Consider the following 17,727-nt stretch of genomic DNA (forward strand, 5'->3'; position numbering starts at 1 on the left):
CAGGTGGGCTCTTTCCCTTGTCATGTACTTAATATTAAAAATCCTAGGATAGTGAGTGGACTTACCCTAGCTTAGTGAACCTAAATCTACTTGAATCCTCTTCAATTATGTTGATTTTGACCCCACAAGCCCCCAAAAATATATAGGCAAGCGAAGGCACTAATATTCTATCCTCCATCACTCTTTTTCCTTTTAAAATATTTTAAATCATTTCACTAGGATTTACCCTTCAAAAGCTCCTTGTAATTCCTTGATTGTGTCTTTTTGGGGACCTTCCCTTTGAACTCAAACCCAGAAAGTACCCTAAAAACCCTATAAATCATATCTTCAAGATCCACCTTAAACCATAATTATTTAATCCTTTGATTAATAGTAACAAAAGTATAATCCTTAGGGGGATCTTTTCTTGGTTTGATTGGTATATCCTTATGATATACTATGGAGAACCCTCATTTAGTGATAACAGGGCCAATTGAAAGTGAGAATAGGGTTGGAGAGGTGACAATAGTTCCCCTCGTAATTAAGAAAGGTCCAACATTTGAGGTTTAGAACTTTATCTTGAGCAATGTGAGATGTTGTTGTATCGAGCCTTAGGTCACTTTATTTGGAGATTATTTAAAGGTTGTTGGATTCAATAGGTTGATGTATCATGCCATGTACATTGATGTTGGCCAAGTTAATAATTTAAGAGACTAATATCTAGTCTACTACTAAAATTCTCTTCCTTCAAGTGTGAAGGTTGTGAAGTCCTTTAGTGTACTTAGTGTCCATGCACATGTATATCTAGATCTATGTTTGGGAACATGATAAGCATGGAATTTTATGAGCATCATTGATAAAGATGACCCTTATTATTTTGTATGGAGTGAAGCCATATATGTATCCTACGCTTTTGGAAACTATGGTTGGTATTGTCAAGAGATGACTAAAAAAGAAGTTGATCAGTTGGAGTATTTAGAGATATATGCTCTAGCATTAAATAATGGTGTGATAGGTAATTTTGGAATTCCTTCACTATTGTTGTAACCTTGCAAAGTACCTTCTACTAAGAGGATCACGCTGCAACCCAACTTTGGTTTTGCCACTTACTAACATACCTCAAGAACATAAGTACACAACAATAAGATTGCAATATCCTTTAATCCTAAATAAGTAGATCACTCTCTAATAATAGATGGTAAGGAATTTGATGCATCCACACACCTTTTTGTAATAATATTTTGGTCTAATAACATAATAGGCAAATGCTTTTGGCATTGGGCAAGCCAATATCACATCACATCACAAAATGTATTAGGCATAGTGTCTGTAACAAATACGCTGACCACTTATTGGACCAAAGAATACTTTTATGTATTAACTAACATGTCATGCTAAAACACAATTTTTGGATCCATGCAGGATCGATTAAAGGAGCACTAAGAAAGGTCACGTAAATTTCCTACCCACAAGGATTGGTACCTCTAAACTTACTAACATAAGTTGTTGTAGAATTTGATAGATATATTGACCCACCATGGGACCAAATCAAACAAAACAATATGCCAATCCCATCCATAATGTGTGGCAACAACGAAAAGTTCCACCCTTAAAATGGCATAGGCCTTGATTATACATCAATACCAAGGCCTAACCCTATACAATGCAACCATAGATATTGGAAAGCTTGAATGTTAAGAGTTAGCGTTCATAATAATATCATGTATCAAATCATTAGTATGATATCACCTTATTCCTTATTTACAAATTTGTGCAAAAATGAAGGAGAATTTTAGCAATGCCTTGAGAAATAAAGAAGAGTCATGTTTAGATGCTTTGGAAATTTCACACATTTTAACTCTTCTCATATCAACATAGTTATTCCATATACCTTTTTGCATGACTAGATAGTCCATATGTGCATGAACTTCGTGACTATATACATTTAGATCAACAAACTCATGCTCAAAGTATTAGATCTATGATCCCATGACTTAACATTTAATGGTTGATCTAAATTTAGTCATTTCAAACTTTTAAATAAATATAAATCTTTTTAACATTTAATGCTACTAGATACTACATAACATTTACCTTTAATAAAAAGTAAAATTTCATTACTCAACCGATATATATATTCAAATTGCATTACTAAACTCTATAAATATATAAGTTGATATCCTCTTCTTTAGTAAATAAATTGGGTGTAGCTAGTATTAATAGCGTAATCCAATACTAACAATAACTTATGGTTTGGAAAGGGTTGAGACGTTCAGAAACACTCCATTAGTGACAATTTGGGGATCCATGCTAGTGAGACGTTTACCCCTCGAGCCTCATCACAACATGCCAATATTAAGTAGTCAACATGTACAAACTCTACCCAACTCCGGTTTTGAATCCATGATCTCCTAGGAGGAAGCACATGTTCTTAACCATTAGGCCCAATCAAGTTTGCGCATGTTTGACATCCTATTAAATTAATAAGAGGCACATTCGAAGACAACAAAGATTCCACGGAGATAATAATTTATCATATTATAGGTCAATATCAAAAATGGCAAAAATGGTTGAGAGCTATTGGGTTTAGAATAAATATAAGAATAGTTTTAAATTTGGAATAAACTCTTAAGGTTATTTAATTATTGTATGTATAAAAAGGTTGGGTATCATTAGCGTGCATGTTTCTTTAGGCGCTTTTCCAATTCTCTTTGATAGGAATTGAAGTAGAGCATTCTATATAATTCTAAGTATGAATAAAAGTAGTGTGCATCATGAAGTATGATGGGCTAGTTTAAGTGCTTGAGTGCTTTGAGATTTTTGGAGGAGGTCTCATGGTCAATGCTCAAGTTGATTGCCTTTATCGCATGCCTTACTTGATGTCCTCACTAGATTAGGCATCATAAACAATATTGATGCATTTACATTGGGTATCATCCAGAAAACAGAGGGAAGGGATTGGGGGAATCCATGTAAAGTTTTCCTTAAAAAACTAAGGTAGTGAGTGTCACAAAGAATTAAGAATGAAAGTTATAAGAAGACTCGTGACGATTGGTAGAGGAGGAACATAATAAACAAAACAAATTGGATATGTATAAGCATAAAATAATGTCAAGTACTACTATGGCACTGAGGAAAGAAGTACATGATAAGTGAGAATGGAGTATGAATGGTGGCTTAGGAAGGAACATGACAAACATAGGGCATAAAGAACAAATTCATGTGATAGAGATTGAGTGTGAGCTAGATAATGACTTCAAATGGCCAAGGTATACAAGAATACACTAAAGTAAGATGAAAGGTCATGAGTTAGAAGAACATGAATCTAACCGATGGAATGTAATTAAAAAAATAGACATGAGAACAAATACTATGATAAACATCGGAGTTGGGTAAATTAATTTAGCCAATGATTATATTGGGGTTAGAGGGTCCAACTAAATCAAGATTGGGCTAAGAATCAACTAAGGATAAGAGAGTCAAGAGATCTAAAGTTCTAAAATGTAATCAATGTACTATGAGCATTAATAAATGAGTAGTTTATAGCATAATAATGTGGTTGAAATATACTATGAAGTGGGTTGTAAGTGGATAACACCAAAGCATCATAAGAAACAAGAGGAATACATGACATCTAGAGTACATAGACATGGTCTATAATGTATATAGTCATGGAGTTCATGCACATATGGAGTATATAGTCATGAAAAAGGTATATGGAAGAAATATGTTGATATGATCAAAGTTAAAATGTGTAAAATTTTCAGAGCATTTAAACATGAATCTTCTTTATTTTTAAAAGCAATGTAAGAAATATCAAACTTGAATAGGTTAATCAATAAATTTGTGATCCCATGATTTATACTTAAATTTAATGTAAGAAACACCTTTATTTATTTTATAAAGGATATATTTTACATCATGACTATGAAGATGTATATACTCCATTGTCCTTAAAATATAATTTTTTTAATATATATATATATATATATATTATTTATTTACCATAAAATTATTATTAAAATTGAAATTTTTAGTTGTAAAAAAAGAAAACACATATTTATAGTAATTAAATCTATGTATAATAAAAATATTAAAAAATACAAACTAATTTCAACATGTATATTATTTTAAATTTATCATTAATAAACTATAATACATTTCATTAATTATTATACTGTAAGTAACATGGTATTCACCATACTAATATGGTCTTTGACCAACTATTCCAATTTCTAAAATATAAACATTATATTGATGATTATAATTTTGAAAATACTTCTATTAAGGAACCATTTTTATAGAATAGTAATTAAATTGATTTCTAATTTTATATTTTTTTCCAGGATTTTGCAGTATTACCTGTTCGAGCTTCCAATATTTAATTCTTAGAGACTTTGGAAGGATCTGATCCGCATTGGATGTTTTAGAAGATATTGATAATGGTCTTCGAATCTCTTTTAATAATGAGCTTGTGAAATTGTTTGTGGATAACAATTGAGATATCCTGCTTTAGTGCCTAGATTTCAACAACATTATTAGCATCCAGGTCTATGGCACCTACATAATTAACATATATAATATGTCCATTAGTGTTACGAAATACTCCACCCTAACTGGCTTGGCCTGGATTTCCTTTCAAATCCACGCTAAAGTATGGCTTGATGAATTCCTCTAGAGGGGGGTACCAGAAGGAAGGGACGAAAGGGAAGAAATTGGGGAGAGATGGAATCTACCATATGGGATAAGGAAAGAGACCCATTTTGGTTAGAATGACTTTTTTAGGTTAATTGCATTCCTAATATTTGGAGGACCAAGGAAAAGAAGAAATTGTTTCCCTTATTTTATTTAGGATAGCTTGTCAAATAAAGTATGTGGAGTCCCCAATCTTCTTAAGTGTTCATTTTTTGCGCTCCTTCCAAATCTCCCATAAAATGAATCCTGGGATGAGTTGCCATGCTCTATTGAAAATGGGATTAGTGAAAGGGGAGTCACACTAGAATTGAAGAGTGGAGAGGACATTATTTTGTATATAGTCGGTCTGTCACACTAGAATTGAAGAGTGAAGAGGACATTATTTTGTATATAGTTGGTCTGTCGAAAGAGCATAGCAAGGCAGTCCCAAATGGAAGAAAAGGAACTGCAACTACTAAGCAAATTATTGACATTTTCTAAATTGGAGAAACAAAGAAGAGAGATTGAGGGGCCCTAAAAACCACAACTTTGAAGCTCGTACCATGTAAAATTTTTGTTCCATAATAGAAGCCACAAACAAATGAGTAATTTTGGGCTAGTGTTTGAGATTACATATTTTATGCAATTTGCTTTAATCATCCTTTTTGTTGTTTCTTGTGAGAATACTGCATGCTTCAGAGAGGTTAAAATTTCCTGAAGGATGATAATTCCAATGAAGAATATATTTTCCCTATTGAACCACAATTTTTTTATTTGTTAATTCTTGCTTAAGAATTGTGCTTTCATTTTGGAAGGGAGGCTCAATCCATTCTTCACATTGTAACAACCTCAGGTTAAAAGATCATGTAATAAAGTTAATAAAGGCAAAATAAGACCAAGAGTCATGGGACACATATTTCAAGCTGAATATTGGGCAAGCCATCCTAGCAGGTGTTCATTTGGTTTATTATGGCAAAGGGGAAATTGGCAAAGGCAACGACAAAGGTGTTGAAAAGGAAAAGAAGCATTAATTGGAATTCTATTTATGAAAATTAGGGAAATTAGGAGAAAAGGAAGGTGAAAGGTCACAGGTTGCATGTGAGGAGGAAAATGAAGGAAAATAATGAAAAATGAAGAAATTAGAGGCCTCATTAATAAACAGGCTTTTGAGGACTAGTTCACAACCTTTTTCCAGTTTTAACTTGGAGCTCTCTCTGTTCTCTCTCATATACTGGCATACACTTGGAGTATTCTTGGAGCACTCTAGCATTGGAAGAAAGAAGGAAAAGGAAAGGCAAGGAGACAAAGGGAAGCGAAGATAAAACAAGGAAGAGTTAGATCAAGTGGCTACAACATGATTACTTGCAGGTATCAATTTGCATGTATGATTTCCTTGTAATTTTTGGAATTCATGGTACATGCATGTTTGTATGTGGTTCTCTTGCTGTCATTTTCATGGTTTTTGCCAGGTGTGAAAGTGGTTTTCAACCTTGCCTTGAAATTTTTTGATAGCCATGATGTGATGGGGTTCTTTTACTTGGTTGAGTTGGATTGTCAGATGGTTTCAAAACTGAGTGGGGTGGTCTCAAGAAAATTCCCAAAGGCCTAGGAATCCCTTGACCTATAATGGCAGGATATGCAGTAAATCCTGAGGGTGGAGACAGACATATTCGTCATGGTTTAGGTGGATATATATGGAGGTATCCATGATTATTCAGGGCCTAGTGATCCCTTGACCTGTATATGGCGGGATTATGGTAAATCCTGTAGTGTATGTTTCTTTGTTTGGGCCTAGGAATCCCTTGACCGATAATGGCGAGATACACGGTAAACCCTGGTGGTATAGATGAGGGTTTCGGGCCTAGGAATCCCTTGACCTGTAATGCAGGGATACATAGTAAATCCTGAGAAGCCATAGCTATTTTTGTTGTGAGTCCCACATTCATGCTTGGAATATGGCACGAGGGTGATTGGGCAAAAGAAAGATTTGGTACATCCCAATCTATGGTCAGGTGGTGTGTGGAAGTCCCTGACTTGGTTGGATTTTGCATATGTTAATAAAACTTATTTTCCTATTGTATTTCATGAGTAAATGTGCTTGTTATTATGTGGCTTTGACGGTTGTTCTATCATTGTTATTATGTTGGTTATATGTTGGTTATATGCATGGTTTTATGACAGACTTTGGTTATTTCTCGCATCATGTTTTGTTTAGTAAAAGAAATTTTAATGAATGTATGAGCTAATAGATGATAATCTAGATATTGTGAGAGGGAATCAGACCTTCTTGACGAATCTCAGATAAGTATGAGGTCCCTATGTTCATATATGTTTATATGACCTTTACATTACATGTTTATGATCTGTTTGACGAAATTCCTGTCATGGTTAGGATGAGTCTAGTTAGTTTCTGGTTCAAGTTTTTCATTAGAGGCCTTGTCTTCCTGTTATTTATCATTTCTGCGAATTTCATCAAGTTTTGGGCAGAAGCCTGAGTCCTAGATTTGAAAAAGTGGCCCAAATTTTGGGACCGTTAGCACAAAATTTCCTGGAAAAGGCTGTAGTCACATGGAGGCCTTGCCATGGGAACGATTGGAGGATTTCAGTCACATGGAGGGCTTGGCATGGGAGAGACTAGAGGTTTAGGTGAGTAAAAAATAATCTAACTCAGGGGTTGGGAACTTGGAGTGGTTACTTAGCCATTGAGGGGTCCTGTAGCTCATGAGGAAGGTAATTTGGTTTTGGTTTGTCAATTCTACTTCCTTAATTGTACTTGGGGAGTTGAATCATATCATAGTAACTCTTCATCACATGTTTACCCCAGTGGACTGGTTAGCTTGGGTAAATGTGGGAGGAGGGTGTTATAGAGTGGTATCAGAGAAAGTTTTGTTCTCTTTGGGCGGTGTCTGGTTTATGTTCTCTTTGGGTGATATCTGATACCATAGAGTGGTAACAGAGCATGGTTCACTGCTTGGAATGGATGGGAAAAATATGGTAGTCATGCATGCATGTCGGTTGAATATATATTTTTTGTGTATGTTTGTTGTCTATGTGGATGTATGCATTCATTGCCATGTTTATAGTTGTCGTGCTTGGGGTCATGGTATGTGGTTGGTATGGTCATGCATGGTAACTAGATGATGATTGAGATGATGTCTATATATTGCTACAATTATGTTTATACATGTATAGTGCTAGCCTAGTTGATCTTACAGACGAGATATCCTCCCCTCAACTTTATTAAGGTATGTTAATTATGTTTATATTTTGGTTTAGCTGACATGGTATACTTTCATGAAGAAGATCAAAGATGACTAGAAAAATGGCGGATTATAGTTCATGAGACTCTCCTTATAAATCAAATGAGCAGCATGGTGATGAGTACTCTCCTCACATATAAGACACTGAGAAATTTGAAGGTAGAAATAATGAGTTGCGAAGTGGATAATGACAGGATAATTCAATCACAAGAGAGACTTGTTAGGGCATAGGAGAAATAAGCAAAGGTTAATGCACTAATTCTTCAAAGCTTGTTAGACTTGCAGAGGCAATGACCTCTTAGGATCAATCGTGGACAAGAGGACAAGACTAATGGAGCCTATGGTAGAAAATCTCAAGATGGACACATGTTGGACAAGGATGATACCATCAAGGATGGTAGATTCTTGGATACACCTGATAAGAGAGGTAGTGGACATGGGAAATATTCTAGTTATGGTTCAGACAAGTACCATGCTCATTATAAACGTCATCCATATAGGAGGAGTGACATGGGATATTTTTAAGATGAGTTCAAGAAAGCCAAGCCATCTACAATTAATGGATAAATGAAGAAGTCACAAGATGCAGGAGCTTGGTTACTTGGAATGAATAAGTTCTTCAGATTTCATGATTACTTAGAGAACATGAAGGCCATAATAGCTACATTCAACCTTAAAGGTAAAGCAAATATTTGGTGGGAAGACATGAAGAATGTCAGAGGCATGTGGGAAGAGGAGTTGACTTGGAGGGAGTTTGAAAGACTTTTCATGAAGAAGTATCTATCAGAGAGATACTATGATGACAAGTTGAAGGAGTTCTATGAGTTGAAGATGAGATCTATGATCGATGAGGAGTATACCAGGAGATTCTTGGAGTTGTCGAGTCATGTGCCTTATTTGAAGGAGAAGGCGCAGATTTAGAGATTCATTAGTGGGTTTTTGGTAGCATTCAAAGACATGATCAAGTTTGATGAGCCTAGATCATTGGAGGAAGCCATCATAAAGTTGAAACACTGTTATGAGAAATCGAAGCATAAGACAAAGCCTCAACAAGGTTGGAGAGGGAAAGAAAAAGCTAAAGGTAAGTGACCATCAAAGCGAACAAAACCTCAGGATGTAGGTGAAAAAGAGAATGTGGTTCCTTATGAGAAGTTTAATAGATTCTAGTAGCGATATGGGTCACAACCTAGAGGGCAACAGAATAAAGGTGATGGTAAGGGATAAATGCAGTATTGAATATGTGGTAAGGAGCATCTCAAGAAGGATTGTCCGTTGTATTAGGGAGGTAGGCCTCATATATACAATTCACATGAAGTGCAAACAATTTGGGATGTTGGACTAAGCATTCCTCGAATCTATGCGACATTGGATAACAGTCACGCGAATCACCGGGCATATTTTATTGATATGGACAATAAGGTTTATGATCAAGTTGTTTCTATTTTGATTGATCCTGGATCTAATTATATTTATGTTAAACCTAACCTGGTGGATAAGTGTGGTTTGAATAAAGAAGTACATGTAGAATCTTGGTTAGTGCAGTTGGCTACAGGTACAAAGAAAAGAGTTCACCACTGGGTAAGAGCTTGTGCTTCCATTGGGATCATATAGTATGTTGGTTGGTACGGACTGGTTGTATCTTCATAGGATCAAGATGGATTGTTATGACAAGGCTATTGAGTGTTTGGATGACAATGGAGAACAAAGGATCTTGCAAGGTAAGAAGAAGGCAACATCAATTAGAATGGTTACAACTATGCAGGCGAAGCGTAGTCTTAGAAAAGGACGTGTATTTTTTGCAATGCATATTTATAGTGATAAAGTTAAGGATGTTGAGGACGCATAAGTTTTGAAGAGGTACCTGATCTTACAGTAGTTTCAAGATGTGTTGCCAGCAAATATTTTAGAGTTATCACTTCACAGGGAAGTGGAATTTTCTATTGAGTTGGTACCAGGGGCAGCATTAGCATCAAAGGCACCATACCGGATGAGCACACTAGAGTTAGTGGACTTGAAATTGCAGTTGAAGGAAACACTTGACAAAACATGCATTAGGCCAAGTGTATCACCATGGGATGCACCATTATTGTTTGCGAAGAAGAAGGATGGTACTCTCAGGTTGTGCATTGATTATAAGCAGTTGAACAAGGTAACCATCATGAATAGGTATTCGTTGCCGAGGATTGATGACTTGTTTGACCAGTTGAAGGGAGAAACGATGTTCTCAAATATTGATTTGAGATCAGGACACCATCATGTACACATTAAAGAAGAGGACATCTGCAACACTGCTTTCCGAACCAGGTATGGGAACTTCTCACGAATTGCATATCTTATTACATCATTGCAGTGAAAAGGTAATAAATTTGAATAGACAGAGGAATGTGCAGCAAGTTTTGAGTAGTTTAAACAACTGTTTACAAATGCTCCAGTTCTAAAAATTACAGATCTAGATAAAGAGTTTGTGGTTTATACATATTCTTGTAAGAGAGGACTTGGTGGATTCTTGATGCAAGAGGAACAAGTGGTATGTTATGAATCAAGGAAATTGAATGAGCACATGCATAATTTTGTTACGCATGATCTTGAGTTGGCAATGATCGTACATGCATTGAAGATGTGGCGACACTACCTTCTTTGTAGGAGGTTTGTACTGATGAGCGACCATAGTGTATTGAGATACTTGTTTGACCAACTGAATCTGAATGCTAGGCAAGCTAGATGGTTGGCCACGATCAATGAGTTTGAATTTGAGATCAGGTACATTAATGGAAAGGAGAACAAGGTTTCAGATACTCTAAGCAGGCAGTGTTATGCTCTTAACCTGTAAGACGATACCAGAATATAGAATATGCGAAGAAATATACCCAGAACATAGAATAGTGAGAAACAACAGCAAGTATTTTATTATTTAGAAATCAATGTTCACTTGCCTCTTCGAGGTGGAAACCTCCAATAGAGTAGAGCTCGATTACAAAATAAGACACGATGCTCCTCACAGGGAGTCTCTATCCTTTATATATGAATCATACATGCAATACCATGGATCAATACCATGGTTCTTATTAATACCATCTATATAATACCATGGCCCATTTGCAACTAACTGTGGTCCCGTCATTAATTGCGGGTTAACCACTTACAATTATTAATATGGGCTTTATTGACTCCTTACTTAACTATAATTGTGACTCGATCCTACTACATAAATAAGGGGGTTAGGGTGGGACCCTAACATGACCTCCCCCTTAAGAATAGCCTTTTCCTCAAGGCTGAAGCTGCGGAAACTGCTGAAGAATAGTGGCTGGTTCCTAGGTTGCATCTTCCGGAGAGGTGTCTTTCCACTTGACGAGGACTTCCCTGATCATGCGGCCACGCAGGTGCCATTCTCGTGTGTCTAGGACCTGTTCAGGTTGGAGCCAGATTGACCCTTCTTCATCCAATTCAGGTAGACTGGTTTGAATTCTGCAATTTTTCCCAATCACTTTCTTGAGGCATGAGACATGGAAAACTGGATGGATTTTTGCAGTGGGTGGCAAAGCTAGCTTGTAGGCCACTTCTCCAATGCGCTGAAGTACTTGATATGGTCCGTAGAATTTTGGAGATAGTTTATGACAACCCTTGTCTTTGAGTGAAGTTTTCTTATATGGTTGCAGCCTAAAAAATACCTGATCCCCTTCTTGAAATTGGCGCTCTGAGCAATGCTGATCTACCTGTTGCTTCATGCGGTTTTGAGCTTGATGAAGATTCTCTCTAAGATGGGCGAGCATGGTTGTGCAATTTTGTAGGAGTTGATCCACTGCTTGTACCTTGGAGCACCCCTTGATATAAGAAGCAGGGGAAGGAGGGAGTTGACCATAAACTGCTTCATAGGGAGTCACTTTGGTGGTGGCATGATAGTTGGTGTTATACAACCATTCAGCTAGAGGCAACCACTGTACCCATAGATGTTGCTTTTATGAAGTGAAACACCTAAGGTAGGTTTCCAGACATTTGTTGATGGCTTCAGTTTGACCATATATTTGTGGATGATAGGAAGTACTGAGTTTTAGTTGGGTGCCTTGTAGCCTAAAGAGTTCCTGCCAAAAATTATTGGTGAAGATCGGGTCACGATCAGACACAATAGAAGTGGGCATGCCATGCAATTTGAAGATCTGATCCATGAAATATTGAGCGACCAAAGTAGGTGTAAACGGGTGGGGTAGGTCGCAGAAATGAGCATACTTAGAAAGTCGGTCCATAACCACCATGATGACTGACTTGTTTCCTGACTTTGGAAGACTTGTAATGAAATCCATAGAAACCTCCATCCATATAGATGCCGGGATGAGCAACGGTTGTAATGTGCCTGGTGCTTTGACTGTCTCCCCTTTGTGGCGTTGACAAACATCACATTCCGCTACAAAATTAAGGATGTCCTTTTTCATGCCTGTCCAAAAAAATGATCTTCTAGTGCAAGCATATGTCTTCTAAAAGCCTGAATGTCCTGCAATGGGGGATGAGTGCAATTCTACCAAAATGCGGCTTTTGAGGGTGGATGTTGGTGATATTACGACTCTGTCCTTGTAGCGAAGAATCTCATCCTGCCACGAGTAGCCCTTGGTGGAATTTGGATCCGCCTGCAATTGAGTAATGAGTTGGGAGAGCCAAGGATGTGAAAACCATTCCCTGCGAGCCTCTTCAATCCATTCTGGAATGGGAAGGGAAATTGCGAGCAAGGTACTTTCCTCCTCAAATTGGAAAGATAATGCATCTGCTACACTATTTTCGTGCCCTTTCTTGTAAATGATCTCATAATCATATCCCAGCATTTTGGCGAGCCATTTATTTTGTTGTGGGGAGGATAGGCGTTGCTCCAAAAAATATTTAAGACTGTGATGGTCTGTGCGGATTTGGAAACGTCGCCCCAGTAAGTAAGGTCGCCAGGTATCTACTACATGTAAGATGGCCATCATTTCCTTCTCATAGGTAGATTGTCCCAGATTCCTCCCACTTAGTTGTTAGCTTGTGAAGGCCAAGGGTCAACCTTCCTACATTAAGACCGCCCCAATACCCGTACCCGAAGCATCACATTCAATGAAAAAAGATTTGGTGAAATCAGGTAGTGCTAAGACTGGAGTGGAACACATGGCATTTTTGAGAGTTGTAAATGCCTGTTGTGCATCATCATTCTAGAAGAATGATTTTTTCTTAAGGAGTTGAGTGAGGGGATTCGCAATGCAACCATAATTGCGGACAAATTTGCGATAATAGCCTGTGAGACCCAAAAATCCTCTTAGGCTCTTGAAGGTCTTAGGTTGAGGCCAATCCTGCATTGCCTGGATCTTTTTGGGGTCCACCTTGACACCTTCACGCCCCACAATGTGGCCCAAATACTCAACTTCTTCCATGCCAAAAGAACATTTGGACATCTTAACAAATAATTTATGCTTGCGGAGCAGTTGCAAGAGCAGATATACATGCTGAAGATGTGTGGCCCAAGTGCAACTATAGATGAGGATGTCATCGAAGAAGACAAGGACAAATTTCCTGAGATATGGTTTGAGAAGGTGGTTCATAAGGCTCTGAAAAGTAGATGGGGCATTACAAAAACCGAATTGCATGACCAGGAACTCATAATGGCCTTCATGAGTTCTGAAAGCAGTCTTTGGAATGTCATCTTCCTTCATGCGAATTTGGTGGTAGCTTGAGCGAAGATCCAACTTAGTGAAGAATTGAGCCCCATTGAGTTCATCCAGCAAATCATCAACAACCGGGATGGGAAATTTGTCTTTGAATGTCAACTTATTGAGGACCTGAAGTCTGGACACATCTGCCATTCCCCATCTTTCTTGAGCACCATGACCACCGGTGATGAATAAGGACTAATGTTGGGACGAATGACACCTGCTTCCAAAAGTTCCTTGATTATTTTTTCTATTTCATTCTTTTGGGTGAACGGATATCTGTATGGGCACACATTTGGTGGTTGGGCCCCTGGAACCAAGGTGATGCTATGATCATGTTCCCCTTGCTAGGGTGGAAGCTCATGAGGCTTGTCAAAGACTAGCAGATGATTATTTAAAATTTGTTGCATCTCAGGATGAATCGGCAAAGAATTGGGTTCGACGGCCTGGATGGCATTAAATTGAGCTATAACTCCATGATGGCCCTTTTTTAGCAATTTTTCCATCCTATGTGAGCTGATGACAGAGGGAGCTCCCGCCTACAGTCCACGGAGGGTATGTGTGGAGTTGTTCTGCTTAAAGATCATATATAACTCCTGGAAATCCATTGGGATTGGCCCAAGAGTGCGAAGCCATTCAGCACCGAGGACAATGTCGCACCCTCCCATGTGTATGGCAAACATGTGGGTCTTCAATTGATAATCCCCCATTTGAAGTTTGACATTTTCACAGTGGCCTTCACATTTCATTGTTCCCCCATCCGCAATTTGGACTTGGAAGTTAGAAACTGCTCGTACAAAACAATGCACTACTTCCACGACTTTTTGATGGATGAAATTATGTGTACTTCCACTATCAATCAAGACTACTACTGGGCGATGTTTAATAAAACCTTTGATTTTGAGAGATTGAGGTGAAGAAATCCCTGCCAAAGCATGCTGCGAAATAATTGGTTCGTCAGGGACATTGTCCTTCTAGTTGTCCTCTTCTACCTCCTCCGGTTCCTCAAGTGGTGGGGCTTCCTCCGATGAGCTGTAATCAATGGCATCAATTTGAAAAAATTTAGGCTCCTTGCATTTATGACCTAGGGAGTATTTTTCATCACAGTAGTAACATAATCCCTGTTTTCTTCTTTCGGCCATTTCTGCAGGTGACACCTTTTGAACCTTAAGTGTTTGAGTCGTGATGTGAGGTTGTGGGGGGCGACCCTTGGCGGTGACATTTGGGTGAATGGATTGGGCTGCTAACGCACGTTCCACGTTACGAGCTACCTTGCAAGCCTCCGACCATGTGGGAGGGTGGTGTAGTCGGACGTTGGCTTGTATGGCCTCTTTAAGACCGTTGATAAAACATTCCGTGTAGAACGCATCTAAGAGATCCCTAGTGCGCAAAGCTAAGGCTTCAAAGGCTGTAACATATTCATCCACTGTGCTAGTCTATCGGAGCTTATTGAGATGACCCAAAAAAGAAGATTCCTGGTCAAAGCACTCTGTAAGAGCTTTTTTGAAGGTGGCCCAAGTCAGAAAAATTCCATTGCAACGTTGATGCCATTCCCACCATTGCCATCTTTCATTGTCCAAGTACATGCTCCCCACCATAAGCTGAGTCTCATTATCTAAGATGTTATTCAGATTGAAATACTGATCCATTTGTGCTATCCATGCGGCCGGGTGAGAACCATCAAATTTATGCATATCCAACTTGGGAGGTCGCGGACAGGATTGTTGGTAGGTGCCCCAGAGTTGAAGACAGCGGATAGACTCACCCTCACTATGTCCATTGCCAATATACGCCTCCTTGCCCTTAAAGAGTGTGTCAGTTAGTCTGTCAAGCTGAGCTTGGATGGCTTGCAAGGATTGTTCAAGTTTTTCGATCTTCTCATTGGCCATAGCTTGCACTCTAGTTTCTACCATGCACCGATCTGATGTACTTGAAATTTGGGACCACCCGAATTTTTTTCACTAACAATTGAATGGTACCACCTTGCTCAGCTCGTCGTCCTGATTCTTATGGGCTAGATCACCAATAAGCGCCCCGGGGGGTCTCAGACTCCTAACGGAGTTTTACTCCTTGCTTAGGAATACTGCAGTAGCCGAATCCCCAAAATGTCAATGCTGCCAAAAGTCCTGCGAAAATCACGCCCCGGTATAGGAACCCCACACAACTACTCAGATCTGGTGGATCTGAGAGATCTGAATGGCTGATCGGATAGCTCTGAGCGGCGGCACCGATTGCTGCTGCGGATCTGATGGATCAGAAAGGCTGGTCTGCTAACTCGGAACTGTGGGACTGATGTCTGCTGCTGCTGCAACCCCACTTGTGAGATCTAATCTAGCAGAGATTATGCGTGATCCTGAGATAGAAAAGGGAACTATGGTCTCGAGGAGTGTCAGGTGCTACAGATCGCAATATACATAAGGGTCTGACAGTAGTACTCGACCCAATGTTTCAGGGCTCTAACTAAGGAGGATCAACCGTACCCTTAGCCGTACAACCCGACTACCCTATCGTACGGGCAAGTAATCTCTTCGAGTGTTGTTCTCGATGTACAGCAGCAGCAAGACGGCCGACGGTTTATCTATGGCGAGGTATCAAAGGAGCTAGGGGGCTTCCGATATACCCAGAGGGTACTTGGAAGACAGTCCGTGCGTGGTTCTGTCTAATGCGCTACTACTCGAAGGGGTACCCACAGGGGTTACAAGGGAGTCCAACAAGCGTGACCACCTCTTGTATTTCCTGCATGCATGCCTCCCCAAATCCACAGGTTTATGCGCTCAACGACAGATCCCGTGGTTTAAAAATGTCGGAACATGTCTCTAGCCAAAAAAAAAAAATTGCTAAGAAATGGAGATCCCATCGGCCTTGGAAAGAGCTCTGATACCACTTGTTATGCTCTTAACCTGCAAGACGATACCAGAATACAAAATATGCGAAGAAATATACCCAGAACATAGAATAGTGAGAAACAACAGCAAGTATTTTATTATTTAGAAAGTAATGTTCACTTGCCTCTTCGAGGGGTAACCTCTAATAGAGCAGAGCTTGATTACAAAATAAGACATGATGCTCCTCGCAGGGAGTCTCTATCCTTTATATATGACTCATACATGCAATACCATGGATTAATACCATGGTTCTTATTAATACCATCTATCTAATACCATGGCCCATTTGCAACTAACTGTGGTCCCATCATTAATTGCGGGTTAACCACTTACAATTATTAATATGGGCTTTATTGACTCCTTACTTAACTATAACTATGACTCGATCCTACTACATAAATAAGGGGGTTAGGGTGGGACCCTAATAGGCAGATACGGGTAAATCACATTTCAACCATGTGTTCTTATGGGACGACTTTACAGGATCAGATTTTACAGGCAGGTTAGCAGGATGACAGGTACAGGGAGCTTAGGCACAAGTTATAGTAGCAGAGTACAAGTGATTAGGATGTGGACTATAGTCTCACAAGAGATGGTTTGGTCAGATTTAGGGACATGATCTATGTGCAAACAAAAATGATCTCAAGAAGCTTATCCTGAGAGAATTTCATGCTAAGTCGTATTCAGTTCACCCAGGATCTCAAAAGACGTTGATAGTGGTGAAGAAGTTCTATTATTGGTAAAATTTGAAGAAGGAAGTGACAGAGTTTGTGGCTAGATGTTTAGATTGTCAACAGGTAAAAGCAGAGTGCAAGCATCCAATTGGTCTATTACAACTGATTCTGATTCCATAGTGGAAATGGGAGGTCATTTCCATGGATTTCATTATAGGTTTCTCGAGGACATCCAAACTGTAGGATTCTACTATGGTTGTCGTTGACAGGTTGACAAAGGTAGCACATTTCATTCCAGTGAAGTCAACTTATTCAGTGAGTGTTGTAGCACAAGTATTCATCAGAGACATAGTGAGATTGCATGGTGTACTGAAGAATACTGTGTCAGTTAGGGATGTTAAGTTCACTTCCAAGTTTTGGAAGGAGTTATTAGCAGGTTTCAATACAGAGTTGGCCTTCAACACACCTTATCATCTGCAGACATATGGAAAGATAGAGAGGGTCAAGAGGATTTTGGAGGACATGTTGAGAATGTATGTTATGCATCAAATGAAAGTGGGAAGAGTACCTTCCACTAGTTGAATTTGCT

The sequence above is a fragment of the Pinus tabuliformis genome, chromosome Q (assembly GCF_031772625.1).
Source record: "Pinus tabuliformis cultivar Carrire ecotype Pingquan chromosome Q, CPIR1, whole genome shotgun sequence".
Lineage (NCBI taxonomy): Eukaryota > Viridiplantae > Streptophyta > Pinopsida > Pinales > Pinaceae > Pinus > Pinus tabuliformis.